This window comes from Lissotriton helveticus, chromosome 1_1 (genome assembly GCF_964261635.1).
Source record: "Lissotriton helveticus chromosome 1_1, aLisHel1.1, whole genome shotgun sequence".
In the NCBI taxonomy this organism is placed as follows: domain Eukaryota; kingdom Metazoa; phylum Chordata; class Amphibia; order Caudata; family Salamandridae; genus Lissotriton; species Lissotriton helveticus.
Genome location: NC_136057.1, coordinates 121,204,091 through 121,215,899, shown reverse-complemented (window position 1 = coordinate 121,215,899; position 11,809 = coordinate 121,204,091). Strand labels below are relative to the sequence as shown.

Genomic DNA, 11,809 nt, shown 5'->3' with positions numbered 1-11,809 from the left:
GAAGAGCTGTCTGAGACCGGAGTTGGCGAGGTTGTCAATCAGGGTGGTGGAGTTGGTGTCGTTATTCTCGAGGTGGAAGTTCAGATCTCCGAGGAGGATGTAGTCTGTGGAGCCGAGGGCATGCGGGCTGACGAAGTCGGCGATGGAGTTGCTGAACTGAGGCAGGGGTCTGGAGGGTCTGTAGACAAGAGTTCCTCTGAAGGTGGTGTTGGGATCAGTGTGGATCTGGAAGTGCAGGTGTTCGGCGGTACTGAGGGTGTCTTCGGTGCTGGTCGAGACCCTGAGGGAGTTCTTGTGGATGATGGCGATTCCACCTCCCACTCTGTTGGTGCGGTCCCTGTGGGTGATCTTGTAGCCGTCTGGGATGGCTACGGTGATGTCGGGTGCCAAGGAGGTGTTCATCCAGGTCAGGAAGGCGACATCCGGGGAGGATGTGTCGAACAGGTCCCAGAGTTTAACGGCGTGTTTATGTGCGGAGCGGGTGTTCAGTAGTATGCATCTGAGGTGGTTGCGTCCTGTCGCAGTGGGCGGTTTGGCGGCTCGGAGGCTGGTGAAGCTGCAGCTCCGGCAGGAGAAGGGTCCTTTGGTGTGCTTCAGGGAGGCCAGGAAGCAGGTGTGCTGTTGTCCGGTGTTGAGTGCGTGGAGGGTGCTGGCGGTGTGGTGGAGGCGTTCAGTGTGGCATCCACGGGTACCAGGGGGTCTGGCGCTGGGCGCAGTCCAGGCATGGATGGGTGCAGATGGGCTTGAGCGCCTTTAGCACGCCAGCTGCGGTACCACACAGCGGACGCCATATCAGGGGATATGGGAGGGAGGAGCAGCTGGGAGGCGGGAGCAGGGGGGAGAATGGGCGAGCAGGCGGCGGGGCCGCAGGGGATGCAGCAGCCGGAAAACGAGAGGGTAGAGCAGGTGGAGGATACAGAAGGCAAACAACGGGCACAATAACACTACAACAGTACAAAAAAGGAATAAGGTGAAATAAAATTAATTACACTAGGGGAGCAGAAAAACAATCACAACAGGGCCAACAACAATAAAGGGCAGAGCGAGCGCAAGAGCTTATGGCCTACCACTGGCCACCAGGGATGAGACACAGTGCCTGCGGGTGGAGGAGGGCCTTGAACTTCACCACTTCAGCAAGCTGCAGCAGCGGGGAACACGGTCACACGATGTGCAGCGTGGGGAGCGACCTGCTTAAAACAGGGTCAAGGGTCGCTCTCCTCACCGCGCAGCGGCCACCAACATGAACTGATCTCTTAAGCGCTCCTCTAAAGCTGCACCAAAATTGCACGTGGAAGCCAGTTTGCGCAAGGTAGTTATGTACTATTCGATCGACTCATCCTGCCTTTGCATCCACCTCCCAAAGTGACATTGTTCAAGGACAATACTCACTATGGGAAGGTAGTGCAAGTTCAACTTTTTGATGCGTATTTCGTATTCATTAAGAGTGGAAGAGTCACTATCAGAGAGTTCAGGAAGGTGTTCAAAGAATTCTTGTCCCTCAGAGCCCAAACAATGCATTAACAATGAGGCTTTCCTCTCTGTGCTTAAGGAAGTAACACAGACATGAGCATAATGTGGGAAAACCTTGTTCCACTTCAGCCACGAGAGAGGAGGTACTCCTGGAGATATAAAAGAAGGGAGGAGAAATTACATTTTGCATGATGTACCTACTATGTTTTGACCTAGTTACTACTTAACGGTGAACTTCAGTGATCTGCTTACCGTGTGCAATATCCACAAACCTTATAAGCTGTGCATATCGGCGAAACTGTGTGAAACTTCAGCAATTAAAATGTAGGCCAATGTGTGCAATCCCAGAATCTTTATTTGCTGTGCGCATCAGCAGAACCATCAGCCCGATTACTGATGGCACATATTTATATAGGGAGGAGTCACTTTAGTCTGGTGCTCAATTACATGTGTAGAAGTGAGTCTGGTGGTGCCTGATAACTGAAAGGCACATATTTGTTTAGATACAATTTCAAATATGTCTGATTTATTATTCCTATTACATTGCCTTCTACCTTGAGAAGGCCCACCCCAGACCAGTGCGTGAACAAAACACATGCCAACTAATCGAGGACAAAGGGATTGAGACATGGTCTAGGAACTCTAACAACAAATCCTACATCAAACCACACGTTTGACTGATGGAGTGCAAAGAGCGATATAAAGCGATATACTGAGAAAAAGTAACTTACAGAATTCATACAAATTAAAGTAAATTAAAGAAACTAATAAAGAACTACATAACCACAGCTGTGAGCTCTAGAAGCCGATTATTTCTCAATATAGCCCTTCTTTGCGATTACCTTACAGTGCTCACATTATCATCCGTGCTAGAAGAGATTGGAGCCTGGCGTGCCCGGTTACAGAAGCTCATTTACATAGAAAGGGGGTGACAGCCTGTTCATAACGCACAGCACAACTTGTTTACGTAAAATGTTTGTACACAGAACAGGATAAAGTCTTGTGTCTCTTTTTTTTCATTTTCTTTAATCTATCCTTAACCTCGCTCTCTTCTTCGCTTTCTCTCATTTCAATTCATCGTACATTACTCAAATTCACTATTGATTTATCAGCAAGGCACAAGTCGGGGGTCGACACAGTTTGATGGGGTCCCCCCACTATTATCTAGAAAAGGGACTCAGTTTCACCTTACTCTTTAGGCTGCTACTGGGAATTGTTACTTTGTGCTCCAGCACTGCAGTTTCTTGCATCTGCAGACACAGGCCTCAGAGTGTTTGTAACTATCTGTCCCACTAGCAGCGTTCCCTTTATTTATTTGTGTGATTGGCGCAAGCGCAGAACCGAGAACGAGACAAAATTAGCCCTTCTATTGCTTAATACACTGTAAATGTGAAACACTTTGGGGCGTAGGGTTTGGATAAAGAACAACGTTAGGAAACAAATGCTTATTAAAAGCACATTTTATATATTCGCTTAAAACAGTTTAAAAATGAAATCTCCAATTTCCACATATCTGTTTACACTTTCAGTAATTTCTGAGTTTAGTTACAAACTGATAGTGGAAAAAACACATGATGTATAAAAACTGATACCAAAAACTTCTTTTTACATTATTTTTTGTGTCTTGTTTTTAAAACAGGCCGTCAACATTTCATGTGAAAATTAATATAAGGGCCTGACATCACTTCTTGTGTAGTCGCTACATGTGACGTCATTGTGATTTGCATATGATAATGGGCTCCTTCACTATTTTCCTTACTTGTGCCCTGTTTATTGGCATAGTTATGGACAACAGGGGCAACCCTGACAAACCTGAACCAGGGGCAAATACTGAAATCCTAACAAAGTTTCAAGGTAACAATACATAAATCATAGAACAAAATATACATTAGACTACAAAAAATGTCAATTTAAAGGGTCAGTGAAGAGAAAAAGGAAGGGAAAAAAGGGAGAGAGAGAAGAAAAGGAGAAAACCTATGTACAACAAAATTAAATTCGTAGAAAATGTATTAGCAAACTTCTTAAAATACAAAAACATGTAAGACAATGGCGCTCAACACGGTACACAAACAATGAAAATATTCAACAATACAATGTGTAATTGAACAAGTGGCTGAGGGAAGGGATTATTCATGGATAGGGAGTTCAGGGCAAAGCTGCTACAACACAAAACATCAGATTGCGTCCCTCATTAATTGCGGCCACATAAATGCATCAACGACGTTTCGCCGTTGTAGACATTCACAGTCATCATCAGGACAGAAAAATAACTAAAGTTCCAATTCACATCCGATGATAGAAGAAGAAAAAAAAGAACTTCGGGATTTGAATTGGAATTGTAGAGCCCGGTGGACATGCAGGAATTTTTTGCATATGTCTAACACGACTTATCTTGACTGCGCCTAACGAATTGAATGCGCTACACAGACATAACTAAATGGTCACTAACTTTAAGACGATAACCACTTGCAGGATCAGCTCACTGCCAATTGTATTGGCTTTTTTCAATTCCTTGAATTTGTGGTTGGTCCCTTAAAACCCTCTCGTTTGGGCTTATTGATTTTATGTCCTATATATGACGATGGGATGATATCTTCGCTATTTGGCTTCTGAATAATTTTTTCTCCAGCCTATTTCTTGGTGTCTTTCAAATCATTGCCGAAATACCGGTTGGACCTTCTTCCCCGTTTGAATAGATGTCTTTTCTAACTGTTCTGGACGCTCAGATAGTTTTTTTTCTGTCCTGATGATGACCATGAATGTCTACAATGGTCAAAACGTCGTTGACGCATATATGTGGCTGCAATTAATGAAGGACGCGTTTTGTGTTGTTTCAGTTATGCCCTGAACTCCCTATCCATGTATAATCCCTTCCCTCAGCCACTTGTTCAATTACACATTGTTTTGTTGATTATTTTCATTGTTTGTGTACCGTGTTTAGCGCCATTGTCTTACATTTTTTAGTATTTTAAGAAGTTTGCTAATACATTTTCTATGAATTTAATTTTGTTGTACATAGGTTTCCTTCTTTTCTTCTCGATCTTGCTTTTTTCCCCTCATTTCTTCTACTCTTCACTGACCCATTAAATTGACATTTTTTGTAGTCTAATGTATATTTTGTTCTTTGATGTATGTATTGTTACCTTGAACCTTTGTTATGATTCCTGTTCATTGGCATGAGATGGGTCTATAGGTATTAAAAATATATAAATTCACAGACATTCAGCCCGTTTCTCTGGTGATGTCACACATTGACCTGTATTCGGCTGCTTCTTCTATTTTTAGGTGAATACAAATCACCTGCCGTTCCCCCTACTTCCATTTCTCTTTCTTTTTCTCCCCTTTTCTTTGTCTCTCTTTATCTCTCCCCCTCTCTATCTCCCATACACTCCTGTTAGCTTTAGCTTCATGAATGTCACTGCCACTTCTGGCATTCATACGACAAATCCTTCAGAACATTTGAGACCAAGGGACAATCAGTGTGGAAGACGAGTTGCTGGGAGTGCAACGGATTGTCCTGACACATATATGCTTTTGATGTGGGATTTCGCTATTTCACCACATTCTTCAAACAGAGTCTGCTGCTTACAGTGGCTCAATTCTGGTAAAAAGTAGAGTTTGGCAAGTAAAAAAATGAATAGGGAGAGGCAAGTCGGAGAGGAGCCACGGGTCACCCTTAGTTGTAAGGCCCGAGGCACAAGCTGATCCATCAACTGATAACAGTGTGTAAAAGGTGCAGCAAACATTACTTAAAAACAAGGTATATGCTCTTTTATGTCTAAAAATAAGTTATTTGTTGAACACCTGTGCTTCGCTTTAGTTCATTACATATGCTGCGTGGCATTTGTTAATAGTAATACATACATTTTGCCAATGAAGTTTCCCATCTCCAGAGCTCTGACAACATGTCCACTCTGGGTGTGTTTGGTTTGTAGGTTTTATCACTAATCCGACAAGTTAGCTGAAAATACCATTGTTAGTCCCAGGATTGCTCAGTGTTGCTTTTACAGGTAGCTTGAGCAGGCGCGATTGAATGTTTTTCTTTGTATCTCTTCTTCACCAAATTAAAATCAACAAAGTTTCTTTTCTTTTAGTCCACAATGTGCTCGCCTCCCACTGTGTATCCTGGTGCATCATGTCACCTTGCTATGTGTACGGAAGTGAACAATCACTGGAAACAAACAGCTTTATAATTCTGCAAATACTGTTATCTGTTTTTTTTCTTTACTGCTAGTCGGGTCTTCAATCATCTGGTATTTCAATGTCCCACATAATAAGAATTTTATCTTTTTCCATAATTCATTCCTCTCACAATAACTGCACTGTTCTGCTCTTGTCTATGTCCTCAAATGGGTCAATAATATTTTTGATGTTCTTAAGACCTTTCCGGAGTCTCTGCATCTCTAGGATTATTTCCATGTGAGTTAAATGAAGGAGTTTATTCACTGAGGGCTATGTGGGATCGAAAATTGACAAAAGCCCTTCACACTTTCGGTGCCCTTATATGTTTTCTCCCGTGTGTGTTCGCTGAGGACTTTGAAGGTCTGATAATCGACTAAAGCTTTTCCAACATTCATTACACTTAAATGACTTTTGTCCTGTGTGAGTTCGCTGATGACTTTGAAGGTTTGATAACTGACTAAAGCATTTTGCACATTCACTGCACTTGAATGGTTTTTCCCCCCGTGTGTGTTCGCTGATGACTTCGAAGGCTTGATAACTCACTAAAGCACTTTGCACATTCAGTGCACTTGAATGGCTTTTCTCCCGTGTGTGTTCGCTGATGACTTTGAAGTTGTGATAACTGACTAAAGCACTTTGCACATTCACAGCATTTGAATGGTTTTTCTCCCGTTTGTGCTCGCTGATGACTTCGAAGGCTTGATAACTCACTAAAGCACTTTGCACATTCAGTGCACTTGAATGGATTTTCTCCTGTGTGTGTTCGCTGATGACTTTTAAGGCGTGATAACTCACTAAAGCACTTTGCACATTCAGTGCACTTAAATGGCTTTTCTTTCGTGTGTGTTCGCTGATGACCTTGAAGGTGTGATAACTGACTAAAGCACTTTGCACATTCACAGCACTTGAATGGTTTTTCTCCTGTGTATGTTCGCTGATGTCTTTGTAGGCCTGATAACCGACTAAAGCTCTTCACACATTCACTGCAGTTGAATGGCTTTTCCCCTGGGTGTGTTTGATTATGACTTTGAAGACTTGATAACTGACTAAAGCACTTTGCACATTCACTGCACTTGAATGGTTTTTCTCCTGTGTGTATTCGCTGATGTGTTTGGAGGTTTGATAAGTGCCTAAAGCACTTTGCACATTCACTGCACTTGAATGGCTTTTCCCCTGTGTGTGTTCGGTGGTATCTTTGTAGATCAGATAACCTACTAAAGCTCTTTACACATTCACTGCACTTGAAAGGTTTTTGTCCTGTGTACGTGTGCTGATGAAGCATGAGTTGTGATGACAAACTAAAGCTCTTGCTGCATGTGTATGATTCTTCTTTCTTGGTCAGTGTCTGTGGGTTGGGTATATATTTGTCTACATCCCATGACTGTATTTCCTGATGGGCCAACATGGCTGATAAAGCAATTGTGTTTTTCTCACACACTTTATATTTGTGCTGTATTTTGCATGTATGATTTCTGTTTTAACAATAAAATGCAATAGCCACCAAGTATTTGCCACACTCCTAATACGTAGAAGGTGTCTTGGTAGATGATTGTGCCTTTAGATTGGATTATGGCTATGCACGCTTGCGGGTAAAGATGTATTTTCCTTCTGGCCGGTGCAAATTGGGACAGTCTGTTGTATTGCAGATAGAAGAACTCCTCTTTCCTTTACCCGTCAGTTGTCCGGCTCCGCTCTGTTGTGCTTTTCTCTGGTTACTGTGGTTTGGCCAGAAAGTGTTTACTATTCTCCTAGAGCACGGAATGATGGCTCGTAAGCATCTTAGAAAACAGAGCACTGCGGTAATCACATCATACCGATCCCATGATTAAAGTTGGTATTTGACACTTTTTTATACAGGAGGCGGTTTGTTATTGTTGTTGCCTTAATTTTCCTAAGGTCATTTATTCGTCTTTTGGCGTGGAGGTGCACAACTCAGACTCTTACAATCACTGAACTGCCCTTGATGCTTCATCCGGGATCTGTCAGTTTGTGTGCAGGTTCCTCTGTCGTCGACTGCGCTGATGTTTTCCTGAATACTGTAGCTCATTATTTCTGCTATTATTGAAGATTTACAGCATTCGCTTCATTATTGATGGTCATTTCATACATTCAAGGCTTGTTGTCTGTTGGATGTAAAGATATAGGGTTTATACAGGAAAGACACACTTCTTATACAAAATACCATGCCTAGACATGAGGGAAACCTTTTCCCACTTTGTATGCATGTTGCACAGTGCAGCACGCATGCAAAGTCAGAAAAGGAAGGAGAAATTAAAGAATTTCTCCTTCCTTGCGCCTAGTTTAGAAGGGTGCAGTTTTCTCATGCTAAACCCAATCTACTGTATTTGGTAAATTGGGCTTAGCGTGAGAAACCTTGGGTGGTTGCACGGGAACGCCCATGCACCACCCTTGGCAAGCCCCCATGGTGCAAGGTAATGCGAAGCAGTGCTATGCAATGCTTCATATTACTTTTACGTTATTTGCTGGAAAGAAAATTAGGAAAAAACAGATTTTGCACTGTTTTGTGCCACTTTTGTGACACAAACACGGTGCAAAATCTTAGTAAATCGCCCCTTCTTCTTTTCCGCCTTTGAAACTTAGCAAGGAATATTTCATCACACACAGATATTTAACTAAAAGTTCGGTTGATCAGGTGACATCTTATTACATTTACAGAGTAAGGGCGCTCACGGAGCACGCAAGTGCTTGAGGTTTTGCTTAAGATAGACGCATATGGTCAAGACTTCATTCAAATAACAACAGAAGGTAGAAAAAGAGATGGATCAGGCAGGGCTGCGAAATTTCCAGTAACTCTTTGCGAAGTATATAACAAAAGTAACTCCATTCACTCACTTCTTCTCGTTTCTTTCCTATTCACTTAAGATCATCTCAAATACCAACTCCTGTCTTTACTCACTTTTCATAAGTCACCTTTGACACTGTCAATAGATCCCTTGGTTTAAGCATTTCTGGTTTCTTCTAACCGGGAAGATTGGAACATTATTGTGGGTTGAGGGGGGTTTCCTATCGCCATACCATCTGTCCATCTCCCTGAAACTAGTGCAGCTTACTGCACCTGGTTCTGGCCCTGAAAGACAACTTTCAAAAGCAAGTCTTAAGTTTTTCCTACAGTAGATAAGGATAAGATGCAGCTCCTTCGGGGGCTTTTTGTAAAACAGAACGAGGGGTTCACTGTAAGGCCCGTCCTTTATTTTATACGCGCAGATAAGGCAAACAAACGTTGATTCATATCATTTAATATTCAACAATATCTGTCATTTAGTACTTATAGAGAATCCTTCACAACTAACCCTGGGCGAAGTATTACGCTACGCTCGTGTAGTTTGCGAAGTTTGCGGTACTTCGACCTACGCGAATTGCATGTAGAAAGTACAAACATGCATAGCGTAGTGCAGCAGTGATTTTTTGCTTGCTCGCAGTCCTCAACGTCAAGTTGGTGACTGCGCAAAAATGACATTCCGGCGAGACTTTTTCCTCGTTCGCGATCAGCAACATCAAGTTGCCGATCGCAAGCGTGGAAAATAAACCTCCAGGTGAGATTCTCAATGCGGGGAGGTGAGGTTTCTCATTGCGAGTGGGTGCATATGCTCGCGACCGCTCGCGATGCGAAACTACCAGTTTGCGTTGAGAAAGCTGCTGCTCGAGTAGAAATCGAGCGCCAGAAAACAACCGCTTGCACTGTGCAAGATGCGGTTTGCACTGATTGCACAGTGCCGGCAAGCATCCAGCACTGTGCAATAAGAGCGAACAGCATTTTGCACTACGCAGTTCACCAAGCTACGCATAGCTCGCGTAGTACAAAGTACACTTCGCGTAGCCACGCGTAGCACTACTGCGTGACCTACGCCCAGGGTTAATCACAACCAATAACTTACCTGACATATCCACGCAACAGATGTGTGCATATTACTCTTTTTCCCCTCTTTTCCACCATTACATGGTATCTGGCATGATGTTGTCCGTTTGGGGCCCAGGATGCCACTTAGTGACTGAATAGGCATTTGGCAGAGAGGGAGGAGGTGTCAGTTATCCACAGGTGATGTGGCATTTGTACCTTTCCATATTTCTCATTTTCAAGTTTACCTCATTTCCTGTCCTTTGGCCCCCCACTGCCCTCTGGCTGCGCACTCACTCTGTGGGTGTGACAAGGAGAGTCGGCTCGGAATAGAGAAAGGGAAAACGCTGACATTGGAACCTACCGGTAGATCTCTCTCGCCTCTCTTTCCCCAGCAGCCGGAGAACTGGATCAGGGCCATAACACCACTCTTGCCCCCCGGATGGGAACCCTGTTTCTTTAACTTGGCCGAGTTTTCAAGAAGCCCGGCCCCCTTTGATGACGCCATGGCAGCTGACCCGGTAAATCCAGGAAGCGAGGAAAGGGAGGTGTGTCTTACACCCGAAGGAGGCGAGTACGGAGCGTCGGCCGAGTCGAGTGAGCAGAGGAAGAAGGACGAAGACCTCAGAGAAGACCCAGCCCGAAGTCTACCGGAGCCAGGAGGCCAACGACACGGCGCACCGCCCAGCCACACTTCAGGAGAAGTGTGGCTATCTCAGGGACGTTCGCGTTTCGCGGGCTGGGCAGGGAGGAAGGGTTTTAAACCACCGTGACCACCCCAGAGAAAACCCACTCACTTCCCTTCCTGAGCACTAATGGCACCCCTCACAGCGTTACTGCACTGTGTGACTCCTCACCCCTTTCCCTGTGCACTGTATATATTGTGGCCACCCGACTGAAAACAGTCTGTTTATTTCTTTACATACTCCGATTGGCGACCGGGCTTGGGAGCACCCTGGACAGGCGACAGCGAGGAAAAGGAGGACTGAGAGGGAGCGTATCCCCAGAGAAAGAGCAGGAAGCGTCCCTTCCCTATTACAGACCTAGCCCACGAAGGAAAAAACTGTTAAAGCCAATAAAACCACACTTACCTCACCTAAACGTCTCCGCTATTTCCTCGGTCCCGCTTACAGTGGGGTTCATCAGAAGTCAGATAACGGCCTGATAGTCATAAGGTCATGGTTCTCACTTTTTCTACAACACTGATGGCAGACATGGGGCCTAGTTTAGAGTTTATCCAACAGATTATTGCCTCAAAACCAGGGGTGGGTGAAGAATTCAGCTGTGCCGGCGGAGCTTGCTTAAAAAAACGCCACGAAGTGATGCACAACTGAGTTTTTTTTCTCAAGCGGTTCACCAACTGTAAGGTGGCAAGCGCTTGTGAGAATAAAATAACGTGCCAGACCTCCTCCTGGTGAGATTTCTCATTGCGGGAGGTCGCGGCAGGTTGCGACCACTTAAGTGTAGAAATCTGCCATTCTCGTTGATGAAGCTGCCACTTGAGTAGAATGTCAATTTGAGTGGCAGAAAGCAGCATCGCCCTCTGTCGCGACGCGTAGTGCCATTCGTGCTGATTTTACAGTGTGGGACAAACTCCTGGAACAAAAAATCAATGCGAACAGCGCAACTTAACAAACTCTGCCACTTGCGGAAGTCAGCAGACTACTGCAGAGTTTTTCTGGCACTTTGTGGAGTTCCGCTGAGTAAAACTCTGCAAACTACACCAAGGCCTAATCAAAATGTGACAGATATCCTGTCTGCCTTATTTTAATTGCCACAGGATGTAATGCATTTTTAATGGGTCGGGCAAGACACCCGTCACATTCGTGATGGAATAAACCATTTGCTGAAAGCTAAATCAGTTGGTGTACATTGTGTTCAGTGTGGCTAGCTGGGCTTCAAGGATCTTGTGGTTTGTGGGGTCTCTCACTGCTTTGAGGTCACTGCCAGGCAGAACTTCTGTCAGCCGTGCCTTTTGCAGATCTTCCTTTCTAGGCAGGACTTCCGTCAGCTGTGCCTTGTGCAGATCTACCTTCCAGGCAGGACTTCTGTCCCTTGTGCAGAACTTCCTTCCAGGAAGGACTTCTGTCAGCTTTTGCTTGTGCAGATCTTCATTCCAGGCAGGACTTCTTGCAGCTTTTGCTTGTGCAGATCTTCATTCCAGGCAGGACTTCTGTCAGCTGCGCTTTGTACCGATCTTCCTTCCAGGCAGGACTTCTGTCAGCTGCGCTTTGTACCAATCTTCCTTCCAGGAAGGACTTCTGTCAGCTTTTGCTTGTGCAGATCTTCATTCCAGGCAGG

General features: G+C 44.5%; 1 pseudogene; it reads right to left on the bottom strand.

Annotated features, from left to right (window-relative positions):
* Nucleotides 1-5,970: 5,970 nt before the first annotated feature.
* Nucleotides 5,971-11,809, bottom strand: part of LOC144759581 (uncharacterized) — a 57,088-nt pseudogene continuing 51,249 nt past the window's right edge.